This window comes from Scyliorhinus torazame, chromosome 12 (genome assembly GCF_047496885.1).
Source record: "Scyliorhinus torazame isolate Kashiwa2021f chromosome 12, sScyTor2.1, whole genome shotgun sequence".
Classification (NCBI taxonomy): Eukaryota; Metazoa; Chordata; class Chondrichthyes; order Carcharhiniformes; family Scyliorhinidae; genus Scyliorhinus; species Scyliorhinus torazame.
In genome coordinates this window covers 170,858,162-170,872,361 of record NC_092718.1, presented here as the reverse complement: position 1 = coordinate 170,872,361, position 14,200 = coordinate 170,858,162, and the positions used below count along the sequence as shown (strand labels likewise).

Here is a 14,200-nt window from a genome sequence, read left to right as displayed (position 1 = left end):
TGTTGCACCTGCACACCAACTTTTTGCGACTCGTGCACCAGCACACCCAGGTCCCTCTGCACAGCAGCATGTTTTAACATCTTACCATTTAAATAATAATCCACTCTGCTGTTTTTCCTCCCAAAATGGATAGCCTCACACTTGGCAACATTGAATTCCATCTGCCAGACCCTAGCCCATTCACCTAACCTATCCAAATCCTTCTGCAGACTTCCGGTATCCTCTGCCCTTTTTGCTTTACCACTCATCTTAGTGTCGTCTGCAAACTTTGACACATTGCACTTGGTCCCCAACTCCAAATCGTCTATGTAAATTGTGAACAACTGCAGGCCCAACACTGATCCTTGAGCGACCCCACTAGTTACAGGTTGCCAACCAGAGAAACACCCATTTATCCCCACTCTCTGCTTTCTGTTAGTTAACCAATCCTCTACCCATGCTACCACTTTACCCTCAATGCCATGCATCTTCAGTTTATGCAGCAACCTTTTGTGTGGCACCTTGTCAAAAGCTTTCTGGAAATCCAGATATACCACATCCATTGGCTCCCCGTTATCTACTGCACTGGTAACGGCCTCAAAATATTCTACCAAATTAGTCAGACACGACCTATCCTTTGTGAACCCATGCTGCGTCTGCCCAATGGGACAATTTCCCTCCAGGTGCCCCGCTATTTCCTCCTTAATGATAGATTCCAGCATTTTCCCTACAACCGAAGTTAAGCTTACCGGCCTATAATTACCCGCTTTCTGCCGACCTCCTTTTTTAAACAGTGGTGTCACGTTTGCTACTTTCCAATCCTCTGGGGCCACCCCAGAGTCTAGTGAATTTTAATAAATTATCACTAGTGCGTTTACAATTTCCCTAGCCATCTCTTTTAACACTCTGGGATGCATCCCATCAGGGCCAGGAGACGTGTCTACCTTTAGCCTCATTAGCTTGCCCAATACTGCCTCCTTAGTGATTACAATCATCTCAAGGTCCTCACCTATCATATCCTTATTTCCATCAGTCACTGGCATGTTATTTCTGTCCTCCACTGTGAAGACTGACCCAAAAAACCTGTTCAGCTCCTCAGCCATTTCCCCGTCTCCTATTATTAAATCTCCCTTCTCATCTTCCAAAGGACCAATATTTACCTTAGCCACCCTTTTTTGTCTTATATATTTGTAGAAGCTTTTACTATCTGCTTTTATGTTCTGAGCCAGTTTACTTTCATAGTCTACCATACTCTTCTTTATGGCTTTTTTAGTAGCTTTCTGTTGTCCCCTAAAGACTTCCCAGTCCTCTAGTCTCCCACTAATTTTTGCCACTTTGTATGTTTTTTCCTTCAATTTGATACTCTCCCTCACCTCCTTAGATATCCACGGTCGATTTTTCCCCTTTCTACCGTCTTTCTTTTTTGTCGGTATGAACCTTTTCTGAACACTGTGAAAGATCGCTCGGAAGGTTCTCCACTGTTCCACAACTGCTTCACCATTAAGTCTTTGCTCCCAGTCTACCTTAGCTAGTTCTTCTCTCATCCCATTGTAATCGCCTTTGTTTAAGCACAAAACACCAGTGCTTGATTTTACCTTGTCATCCTCCAACTGTATTTTAAATTCCACCATATTGTGGTCGCTCCTTCCAAGAGGATCCCGAACTATGAGATCATTAATCAATCCTGCCTCATTACACAGGACCAGATCTAGGACCGCTTGTTCCCTTGTAGGTTCCATTACATACTGTTCCAGGAAATTATCCCGGGCACATTCTATAAACTCCTCCTCAAGGCTGCCTTTACCAACCTGGTTAAACCAATCGATACGCAGATTAAAATCTCCCACGATAACCGCTGTACCATTTCTACACGCATCCGTTATTTCTTTGCTTATTGCCTGCCCTACCATCCTGTTACTATTTGGTGGCTACTCCTATCAGTGACCTTTTCGCCTTACTATTCCTGATTTCCACCCAAATTGATTCAACCTTGTCCTCCACAGCACCAATATCATCCCTTACTATTGCCCGGATGCCATCCTTAAACAACAAAGCTACACCACCGCCCTTACCGTCCATTCTATCCTTTCGTATACTCTGATACCTTTGGATATTTAACTCCCAGTCGTGACCATCTTTTCACCATGTTTCAGTAATGGCCACTAAATCATAGTCATTCACGATGATTTGCGCCACCAACTCATTTACCTTATTTTGTATACTACGAGCATTCAGGTAAAGTACACTTATGCTGTTTTTTGTGTCTTTGTTATGAATCCTAACACCTTGATCAGTAACTTTTCACAATTTATTTTTCCTCTTACCCTTTCTCCTAATTTTCCTTGTCTTTGAACCCATATCTCTACATAATAACCTGTCACGTAACCTGCTGCCTTGATCTCCATTAACCATTATACTGTCCATAGCTTTACACTTCCCTTCCCCCCAACTTGCTAGTTTAAAGTCCTTGTGACCAACCTATTTATCCTATTCGCTAGAACACTGGTCCCAGATTGGTTCAGGTGAAGACCGTCCCAACGGTACAGGTCCCTCCTGCCCCAGTACTGATGCCAATGCCCCATGAAATGGAATCCCTCTTTCCCGCACCACTCCTTTAGCCACGTGTTAACTTCTCTAATTTTCTCAACCCTATGCCAATTGGCACGTGGCTCGGGTAGTAATCCAGAGATTATAACCCTGGAGGACCTGCTCTTTAATTTAGTCCCTAGTGTTTGATAATCCCCAAACAGGTCCTCTTTCCTAGTCTTACCTATGTTGTTAGTCCCAACGTGGACCACAACAACTGGATCCTCCCCCTCCCTCTCCAAAATCCTTTCAAGCCAATCAGAGATGTCCCTCACCCTGGCACCGGGCAGGCAACATACCATGCGGGACTCTCGATCTGGTTTACAAAGGATGCCATCAATCCCCCTGTGGTAGTATGTATTGGGGGTCATGTGGGACTGGAAGCCCTAATGTCATTGGCTGACAGATCCCGGGTCCTGGTTGGCCGTTGACCTCAAGCTCCGCCCTGAAGGCGGTGTAAAAGAAGCCGGTGTCTTCCCCCGCAGGCCAGTTTACTATCGAGCTGCGGGGGAACAGACACGCTTAATAAAGCCTCATCGACTTCACTCTATTCGTCTCACGGAGTCTTTGTGCGCTACAATTTATTAAGCGTGCCTAAAAAGGACTATGGAGCTCAGGATCATTCCAGAATGCCTGAGGATCAGCCCCCACGCAGTGAACGTGGCAGCAGCCTTCAAGCACTGGCAGACTTGCTTCGAGGCCTACCTCAGAACGACCACCGGCCGAGTCTCAGAAGACCAAAAACTGCAGGTCCTGCACTCGAGGGTGAGCACGGAGTCGCTAGGACTCTCAGAGGCACGGGCCCTAGCAGCCTCCCTAGACGTGGCCGCGCATAATACCCGCACCTACGGCCCCGACCGCGCGGCAACCCATTGGGCCCCGTACGTACCCGTCACTGCAAACCCCCTACCCCCACCCCCCGGACACCCCACAGGCTTGCGCGGTCCAAACGCCGAGTCGCACCGGGGGCGCCCGCTGTTATTTCTGCAGCCAGGCGAAACACCCCCGACAGCGCTGCCCGGCCCGCTCAGCAATCTGCAAAAGCTGCAGGAAAAAGGGCCATTATGCGGTTGTGTGCCGGTCCCGCGAGGACGCCGCCGTCCCGGGAGCACAGGGAGCACTGCAAGCAGTTTACGCGCCCCAACCACCCCAGCACGCCATGTACGACCCGCAGGCGCAGCCGCTCTGGGTCCCGACCACCGCGGTCCCGGGAGAACTGGGAGCCCTGCACGCCGCCTACGCTCCCCAACCCCCCTCCCCGCAGCCCATGTATGACCCGCCGCCGGCGCTACCGCTTTGGGTCCCGGCCAACACTCTCCACAGAGAGGAGGGAGTTTTCCGCGTCCCTAACGCCACCCTAACCCCCACCCCGCGCCCCACGCCTGACCCGCCGGCGCCACCTACTTGGGCCCCGACCACCGCTGTCCCCGGTGAGGGAGCTCCGCGCGGTCCTACCGCTCGCGGCCCCACGCCTGACCCGCCGGCGCCACCGACTTGGGCCCCGACCACCGCTGTCCCCGGTGAGGGAGCTCCGCGCGGTCCTAGCGCTCGCGGTCCTAGCGCTCGCGGTCCTAGCGCTCCCCAGCCCCCCCAGCACACCATGTGCGACCCGCAGACGCCGCAATCTTGTGACCCCCCAGCCACGTGCGATGTATGGGGGCGGCCATTTTGTTCATCCCCGACGCCATCTTGGACGGCAACAACGGATCCCACTCCACTATTACAACCACGGCTCGCTTCGATTAAGCTCGATCAAGCTCGGCCCCGGACACTCCAGACGACGACGACAACGGTCCTAATAAACGGCCACGAGACGCCATGCCAAGTCGACTCCGGGAGCACGGAAAGCTTTATACACCCCGACACGGTAAGACGCTGTTCCTTGACCACCTATCCCAGCGCACAAAAGATTTGCCTAGCTGCAGGATCCCACTCCGTACAGATCCAGGGATTCTGCATAGTTACCCTAACGGTGCAGGGGAGGGAGTTCAAAAACTACAAACTAAACGTCGTTCCCCAACTCTGCGCCCCCACCTTGCTGGGATTAGATTTCCAATGCAATCTACAGAGCCTTACGTTCAAATTCGGCGGCCCCATACCCCCACTCACTATCTGCGGCCTCGCAAACCTCAAGGTGCAACCCCCGTCCTTGTTTGCGAACCTCACCCCGGATTGCAAACCAGTCGCCACTAGGAGCAGACGGTACAGCGCCCAGGACCGGACCTTCATTCGGTCCGAAGTCCAGCGGCTACTAAAGGAGGGCATAATCCAGGCCAGCAATAGTCCCTGGAGAGCGCAGGTGGTAGTAGTGAAGACAGGGGAGAAACAAAGGATGGTAATTGACTATAGCCAGACCATCAACAGGTACACACAACTAGACGCGTACCCTCTACCCCGCATATCCGACATGGTCAATCGGATTGCCCAATATAAAGTCTTCTCCACCGTGGACCTCAAGTCCGCCTACCATCAGCTCCCCATCCGCCCAAGTGACTGCAAGTACACAGCCTTCGAGGCAGACGGGCGATTATACCATTTCCTACGGGTCCCTTTTGGCGCCACAAACGGGGTCTCGGTCTTCCAATGGGAGATGGACCGAATGGTTGATCAACATGGGTTGCGGGCCACGTTCCCGTATCTCGACAATGTAACCATCTGCGGCCACGATCAGCAGGACCACGACGCCAACCTCCAAAAATTCCTCCAGACCGCCAAAGCCTTGAACCTCACGTACAACGAGGACAAGTGCGTTTTTAGCACCGACCGGCTAGCCATTCTGGGCTACGTAGTGCGCAATGGGATAATAGGCCCCGACCCCGAATGTCTGCGCGCACTCATGGAATTTCCCCTCCCGCACTGCCCAAAAGCCCTGAAACGCTGCTTGGGGTTCTTTTCGTACTACGCCCAGTACGCAGACAAGGCCCGCCCCCTAATACAGACCACGACCTTCCCTCTGTCGACAGAGGCTTGCCAGGCCTTCAGCCGCATCAAAGCGGATATCGCAAAGGCCACGATGCGCGCCATCGACGAGTCCCTCCCCTTCCAGGTCGAGAGCGACGCCTCCGACGTAGCTCTAGCGGCCACCCTTAACCAAGCGGGCAGACCCATGGCCTTTTTCTCCCGGACCCTCCACGCCTCAGAAATCCGCCACTCTTCAGTAGAAAAGGAAGCCCAAGCCATAGTGGAAGCTGTGCGACATTGGAGGCATTACCTGGCCGGCAGGAGATTCACTCTCCTCGCGGACCAACGGTCGGTAGCCTTCATGTTCGATAGTGCACAGCGGGGCAAAATCAAAAACGACAAAATCTTAAGGTGGAGGATCGAGCTCTCCACCTTCAACTATGAGATTTTGTATCGTCCCGGAAAGTTGAACGAGCCGTCCGATGCCCTATCCCGCGGCACATGTGCCAACGCACAAATTAACCGCCTCCAAACCCTCCACGAGGACCTCTGCCACCCGGGGGTCACTCGGTTTTACCACTTCATCAGGTCCCGCAATCTCCCATACTCTTTAATGGAAGTCCGTACAGTCACAAGGGACTGCCACATCTGCGCGGAATGCAAGCCGCATTTTTTCAGGCCAGGTGGAGCGCACCTGATTAAGGCTTCCCGCCCCTTTAAACGCCTCAGTCTTGATTTCAAAGGGCCCCTCCCCTCCACCGACCGCAACGCATATTTTCTTAATGTAGTGGACGAATACTCCCGCTTCCCTTTTGCCATTCCCTGTTCTGACATGACCGCGGCCACAGTCATTAAAGCCCTGAACAGCATCTTCACACTGTTCGGTTTCCCCGCGTACGTCCACAGCGACAGGGGGTCCTCTTTCATGAGTGACGAGCTGCGCCAGTTCCTGCTCAGCAAGGGCATAGCCTCAAGCAGGACGACCAGCTACAACCCCCGGGGGAACGGGCAAGTAGAAAGGGAGAACGGCACAGACTGGAAGGCCGTCCTACTGGCCCTACGGTCCAGGGACCTCCCAGTTTCACGGTGGCAGGAGGTCCTCCCGGACGCTCTCCACTCCATCCGGTCGTTATTATGTACGAGCACTAATCAAACGCCTCATGAGCGTCTCCTTGTCTTCCCTAGGAGGTCCTCCTCTGGAACGTCGCTGCCGACCTGGCTGGCGGCCCCAGGACCCATCCTGCACCGAAAGCATGTGCGGGCACATAAGGCGGACCCGTTGGTCGAAAGGGTTCACCTCCTCCACGCGAACCCCCAGTACGCCTACGTGGAGTACCCCGACGGCCGACAGGACACGGTCTCCCTGCGGATCTGGCGCCCGCCGGCAACACGCACACCCCCACGACACCATCAACCCACCCCCCCCCCTTCCTGCCACCGCCGCACCCCGCGACCGTCCCCTTCCCAAGAGGATCGGTTCCCCTCCCCTCAGCACCGACCAAGAATCAAGCCCGAGCTGAAACCGTACGGCTCCTGGAGGCGACAACATTGGTACAAGCACCACCACCACCGGGGCCGAGGCGATCGACACGGACGACCAGACCGCCCGACCGACTCGTGGCGTCGATGTAAAACAAATATGGACTGTTCACAAGAACATTTTGCTTTTCTTCCTATACCCTCTGTAAATAGTTGCAACAGGACGAAATTGTCCAATACTGTATTGCCATGTGAATGTTTTGTCCTCCCAGGACCAGCCCTGTAAACCCTTACCACCATACGAAGCATCACCCCGCCGGGTTCATTTTTGACAAGGGGTGAATGTGGTAGTATGTATTGGGGGTCATGTGGGACTGGAAGCCCTAATGTCATTGGCTGACAGATCCCGGGTCCTGGTTGGCCGTTGACCTCAAGCTCCGCCCTGAAGGCGGAGTATAAGAAGCCGGAGTCTTCCCCCGCAGGCCTGTTTACTATCGAGCTGCAGGGGAACAGACACGCTTAATAAAGCCTCATCGACTTCACTCTATTCGTCTCACGGAGTCTTTGTGCGCTACACCCCCTAATTATAGAATCCCCTACAACTACCACTTGTCTTTTTGCTCCCCCCTCTTGAATGGCTTCCTGTACCACGGTGCAGTGGTCAGTCAACGCATCCTCCCTACAGCCCTTTTCCTCATCCACACAGGTAGCAAGTACCTCATACCTGTTGGACAAGGTCAAGGGCTGAGGCTCCTCAACTCCTAAACTCAGGATCCCCCTACCTGCCTCCCTTGCAGTCACACCACTCTGTCCCTGACCACTGTCCGAATTAACAGAACTTATTCTACCGGGTGTGACTGCCTCCTGAAACAAAGCATCCAGGTAATGTTCCCCCTCCCTGATGTGCCACAGTGTGTGCAGCTCGGTCTCCAGCTCATCAATTCTGAGCCGAAGTTCCTCGAGCAGCCAACACTTGCTGCAGATGTGGTCACTGACGGTCTCAATGGCATCCACCAGTTCCAGCATCATACAGCAACAGCACATCACCTGTCCAGCCATATTCAACTAGTTAATTAATTTTAATATTTAAAAAAAAACTCTTTATAGAACATGTCGCTGTTCTCCCCCACCTCCACCCCCTGCAGGCCGTTATGTTTGCTGATCAGCCAGCGATGTTGGCCACTGTGGCGGCAGCTGGGGAGAGGTGGAGCATGCCAGATAGGCGGCGCATGCTGCCGTAGAGGGGCAGGCGGCAGCCGTCCAGGCTGGAGGGCTGCCCGGCCGACAGGACGAGGAGGAGCACATAGAGGAGCACGAGGAAGGGGAGGAGGCCGTGGCGCCACGGCGATGGAGACGCCCGAGGAGGCCCCATGTGTACTGGCCCCGCTCGTCGTATCAGGACCTCATGGACCGGGCATGCAGGAGGAGACTCCGGATGAGCCGGAAAACCGTGGCACACATCTGCCACCTGATGGCACACCTGGCACCGCGTGCCACTGGGGGAGGACACCCTCTCCCCGTGTCCGTCAAGGTTATGGTGGCCCTGAACGTTTATGCCACGGGGTAATTCCAGGCGCCGAGTAGGGACCTGTCCGGCATCTCGCAGACATCGGTGCACCGGTGCATCCGGGCAGTAACAGATGCCCCATATGCCATTGGAGACCGCTACATCCAGTTCCCTGTGGACCAGGCCAGCCAGGATGCCCAGGCCGCGGGCTTCGCTGCTGTGGCCGGGTTTCCCATGGTCCAGGGCGCGATCGATGCGATGCACGTCGCCGTGCGGCCACCTGCAGATAACAGGGCCATGTTCACCAATAGGAAGGGGACCTATCCCATGAACATTCAGGTGGTCTGCGACCACATAATGATTCTGCACGTCAGGGCCCCGTACCCGGGAAGTGTACATGACTCATACCTATTGGCGCATCCCCGGCATGTTCGAGGGACGCCACCCCCGGCTAAGGGGCTGGTTGCTGGGGTTACCCGTTGCGGCCGTGGCTGTTGACGCTTATACGGAGGCCACTGACTGACGCAGAGAACAGCTACAATGATGTCCATGCAGCGACCAGGGGTGTGATAGAGATGTGCTTTGGCCTGCTAAAAGTGCGTTTCAGGTGCCAGGACCGCTCTGGAGGGGCCCTCCAGTATCCGCTAGATAGGGTCGGCCGCAACATTGTGGTGTGCTGCGTCCTGCACAACATAGCCCAGCAGAGGGGCGATGTGCCTCAGGCAGAGGAGTGCGGAGTGGAGGAGCAGCAGAACGAGGCGCAGTCCTCCCCAGATGAGGAGGATGGGGGCAATGGTCAGGGCAGATGGGCTGGACATGCGGGAGGATGCCCACCGTTACCGGCTGGGCCAGCGGGCACGGGACAGGCTGATAGCCGCCCGGTTCACTGACTAGGGGGGGTGTGGGAATCGCCGAGTATGGGCACAGACCGCACACCACGGCACCAGCCGACCACCCTCACCACGCCCCCCCCACCCACCTACCACCAACATCCTCACCCCCTCCCCCCCCACCCACCACCAACCACACCCACCCACCCGCATGCACACTACCCCTCCATTGCAGATCCACCTGCGGCACAACGGGCCGGGCTCACACAGTCGCCGGTGGAAGCGTGTCTATTGCAGGCCATGGAGGATGATGACGACCCGCTCTGCGATGTGCTCCTGGCTCTACATCGTTGGACAACGTCTAACCCATGGCCACAGTACCACCCTCCACCCGGACCATCCCTGCATGCGGCCGTGACACTGCAGCGCACGGTCCCGTCCTCTGCCCGGGGGGATGGCGAGGGCGACCCGGGGGGAGGGGGGGGGCACACGCACCTGGGCTGACGCAAGACCACCCCTCACACACACACTGGCGCTCAACGCACACGATACCTCCGCACACTTTGGACAGAGTACAAAGGCAGATTCTGTAGGTGTGAAAGTGATTTTAATAACAAACAGTCCATACACGTGCCCTAGCCCCTATAACTCGTCTGTGCCCTGCACCCGTGCGTACTTACTCAGTGTCTAATTGTTTGGCCTTACGGGCCCTTTGACTACATCTAGGTGGTTCCCCAGACGGTACAGCAGAACTGGAGGTGGACTCCTGTGATTCCTGCCCTGTGACTCGGGATCCCATTAGCGGCCGTTTCCTGGGGCGGCCCGGCCTAGATGGGCAAGGCTGCGGCTCGGGCGACTGGGATGGTGAGCTGCCAGCCTGTCCTGCCCGTTGCCCACCAGATGCACCTGGGACGGAGGTCGGGGGGGGGGAAAGAGTCCGAGGTGCCGCGGTGTTCCAGGCCGTCCCCTACTGGGGGACCCGGGATGGGCCCCAGTACCTCCTCCTCCCTCGGGGTGCCCGATGGCCCCGGGGCCTCTACATGGGTCTGGGGTGCGAACGGACCGGCCATCCAACGTCCCCCCGACACCTGGCACTGCCAGTCCTGGAGGCCCGCCCTGGTATCGACAAGGGTCTGCAAGTTTGCAGCCATGGAGCTCAGGGAGTTGGCCATCCCTGTCTGTGTCTGGGCGATGCCGGCCAGCACATGGGCAATGGCGCCGATGCCCTCAGCGATGGACTGCTGAGACAGGGCCACGGCGTGAGCGCCTCTGCCATCTGCCGCTGGCTCATGGCTTCCTGTGAGAGGGCAGCCATGTCCTGGGCCACAAACGCCGCCTGCACGGAAAGCCCCAGGCCTTGCATACTGCTCCCATGTCTGACACCGTCGCACCCATTGCCTCCACTGCGGACGCCACCCGTGCGGTTTCTTCCTGGGTGGCATGCATGACTGGCACCACTCCCAGGGAGGATATGCGGGAGGGAGGATAAATGAGGATATGGGGAGGGAGGATATGGGGGGTATGGGGAGGGGGGATTTTGGGGGAGGGGGGATATGGGGGAGGGAGGATAAGGGGGATATGGGGGAGAGAGGATATGGGGGTGTGGGGGATATAGGGGAAGGGGGACAGGCCATGGGAGGGGTATCACTTGGTGGTGCGCCCCCGACCTCTGCATCGGCAACCTCCCGGTCCTCGGGTCCGCCTGCCAGTTCCAGGGCCCTCTCCTCATGAACGGTGTATGGTCTCTCATCAGCTGGGCCCTCTCCGGTCCTCTCACGCTCCCTGTTGTTGTGTGCGCGCTTCTCCTGTGGGGGGCGGGCGGGGGGCAGGGATAAAGGGCAACAGTGTTAGGCAGGGATATACATGCAGGCCAGCAGTTGTGCGTATATTAGCAGATGTGCGCAGCACATTAGGGTTAGGGTCAGGGTTAGTTGCACCTGGGGGTGTGCCGCACATCGGGGGGGGGTACTCACCCTGGCTGCCCTGAAGAGGTCATTCACTTCTTGTGGCACTGGGCACCTGTCGTTGGTGTTACAGCCACAGTGCTGACGGCCTCTGCCACCTCCCTCCACAGGCGTAAGCTGACCTTGCGGCCGTGTCCGGGGTACAGGGCCTCCCTCCTCTGTTCCACTGCATCCAGGAGCGCCTCGATGTCGCGCTCCTGGAACCTCAATGACGCCACGCGTCCGCGGCAGGTGACGCCGTCGCGAATGCCCCAAAATTAAAAGGTTTTAAATTTTGTTTTAATGTTAGATTTCGCTACTCTTCTATAATTCCTAGGTGCACAAAGACATTGTTCTGTCCCTCACTTTTATTTTCTGGTAACCATCCACCACATTGTTAATTTGCACTCTACCTCCTCCTTTAAATTGGGTTTTCTAGTTTCCCCTACAACTGAACCCTCCCCCCATTTGGTTTAAAGCCCTATACAGCCCTAGTTATGCGATTCGCTAGACTCTGGTCCCAGCATGATTCAGATGAAGACTATCCCTTTGGAACAGGTCCTATCTCCCCCAGTACTGGTGCCAATGTTGCATGAATTCAACATTTCTCCCACACTAATCTTTGAGCCACGAATTTACCTCCTTAATATCTTATTGATCCTGTGTCAATTAGCTTGTGGCTCAGATGGTAAGCCAGAGTTTGTTACCTTTTTTGTTTAGCTTTTTAATTTAGCTCCTCGCTGTTCATACCCGCTTAGCAAAACCTCTGTCCGTGTTCTATCTATGTCGTTGGTACCAATGTGGACGACGACAACTGGATCTTGATGCACGATCAATTACACAAAGATGAGATTTGGATGCAATCGAGGCTTTATTACACCAAGATGTGTGGGCAGCAGGCGAAATGGCTGCTGTACGAGCACACATATTTATACTCTGCCTACTGGGCGGAGCCAGCAGGCAGGGAACTACCCCTGTACCTGTAGTACAGGGCCTTACCACAAAGCACCTAATATATACATCAGTGGTGACTACCACAGATCTTTACCTTTCCACGCCAAGGTCCTCTGCAGCCCAGATGAGATATCCTGAACCTGAGCACCAGGTCGGCAATACAACCTTAGGAATTCTCGATCCTGGTCACAGAGAACGGTGTAAATGCCTCTAACTATACTACCTCCGATTACGACTACATTCCTTTTCTCCTCCCCCACTTGAATGGCTCCCTGTACCAGGGTGCTGTGGTCAGTTTACTCATCCTCCCAGCAGTCACCATTCCCGTCCACACAGGGAGCAAGAATCTCAAACCTGTTAGACAGGGGAATAAAGGCTGAGGCTCCTGCAACTCTACCTCCTGGATCCCTCTACCTGCATCACTCACAGCCACACCCTCCTGTCCCTGACCACTGGCCGAATTTAAGGTAGTTATTCTACGGGGTGTGACTGCCTCCTGAATACAATGTCCAGGTACCTCTCCCCCTCCCAAATGTGTCGCAGTGTCCGAAGCTCAGACACCAGCTCATCAAATCTTAGCCTATTGTCTCTCGGGTACTTACCTTCACAGGAGCCCCAGGAGCAGCCGAGAATCACAGGAGCAGTGTCCGGAGGGAGAAGCCTAGTGGCCGGTAAGAGTTTAAATTGAGCGAGGGGCGGATTTTGGGCCTGCAGTCTCTCGGGTAGTTATCTTCACAGGAGCCCCAGGAGCAGCCGGGAATCGTGGGAGCAGTGTCTGGAGGGAGGACCCTAGTGACCGGTAAGAGATTAAATTGAGCGCGGGGCGGATTTCGGGCTTAGTGTCTCTCGGGTACTTACCTTCACAGGAGCCCAGGAGCAGCCGGGAATCGCGGGAGCAGTGTCCGGAGGGAGCAGCCTGCAGGCTCTAGAAAGTGTTTAAACTGAGTGCTGAGGCACGTCACACTTTCAAAAGAGAGAGCGGCTTCTGATTGGCTCACAGTAAATCAGGTGTCTCGTGTCCTTAACCGTTTCATTCCTGGGCTCACCAGAGTAGATTCTCAGCTATATTTTATAAGGCAAGAGGTTTTTTTCTTTTGTTTTCTTCTCACAGTTACTTGAGAGTAGCAAGTTAGATTTAATATTATTAAGCAGTGGAGCAGAGACGAGCGGTTGGGCAGGCAATATTTTGGGAAGGTGAGCAGGTAAACAGTGAATCTGAGGTTTAGACTGGAGAGAAACTGAAGAGGGACATCACAGGAGGGCTGTGATTAGATTGGCCAAGAAAGGACCTGCTAGTAAATAGTAGTGACTGGCAAGTAGTTTTTCTTTTCATTGTCTATTTTTGGTTTATTTTTGATTTGTTTTTTGGCATTGTATTGTATAAGTTAAACTAAGGTTTAAGACATGGCAGGAGATCCCAGGCCTGTGTCATGCTCCTCGTGTGCGATGTGGGAGCTCAGGGACATGACCACTGACCCTGGCTCCTTCACGTGCAAGACGTGTGTCCAGCTGCAGCTACTGTTAGACCACTTGACAGCTCTGGAGCTGCGGATGGACTCACTTTGGAGCATCCGCGATGCCGAGGACGTCGTGGATAGCACGTTTAGCGAGTTGGACACACTGCAGGTGAAAATTACTGAGGGAGATAGAAAATGGGTGACCAAAAGACAGAGCAAGATTAGGAAGGCAGTGCAGGTGTCCCCTGCGGTCATCTCCCTGAAAAACAGGTATACCGTTTTGGATACTGTTGAGGGAGATGGCTGACCAGGGGAAGCTAGCAGTAGCCAGGTTAATGGCACTGTGGCTGGCTCTGCTGCGCAGGATGGCAGGAAGAAGACTGGCAGGGCTATAGTGATTGGGGACTCAAAAGTAAGGGGAATAGACAGGCGGTTCTGCGGACACAATCGAGACTCCAGGATGGTATGTTGCCCCCCTGGTGCAAGGGTCAAGGATGTCTTGGAGCAGCTGCAGGGCATTCTGGGTGGGGGAGGGGGGGGGGGGGAAGGCTGAACAGCCAACTG

At 54.9% G+C, this 14,200-nt stretch overlaps 1 protein-coding gene across 4 annotated transcripts in view; it reads right to left on the bottom strand.

Moving 5' to 3' along the window:
* Positions 1-13,149, bottom strand: part of mettl27 (methyltransferase like 27) — a 33,783-nt gene extending 20,634 nt beyond the window's left edge. For 2 of the 4 annotated variants that reach the window (XM_072469371.1, XM_072469373.1), the window contains exon 1: positions 13,038-13,149. The gene's annotated coding sequence lies outside the window, so the exon portion shown is untranslated. Of the gene's footprint in view, positions 1-12,781; positions 12,802-13,037 lie in introns of those variants that run through there. The other 2 variants (XM_072469372.1, XM_072469374.1) reach the window with 1 other exon arrangement.
* Between the last annotated feature and the right edge of the window lie 1,051 nt (positions 13,150-14,200).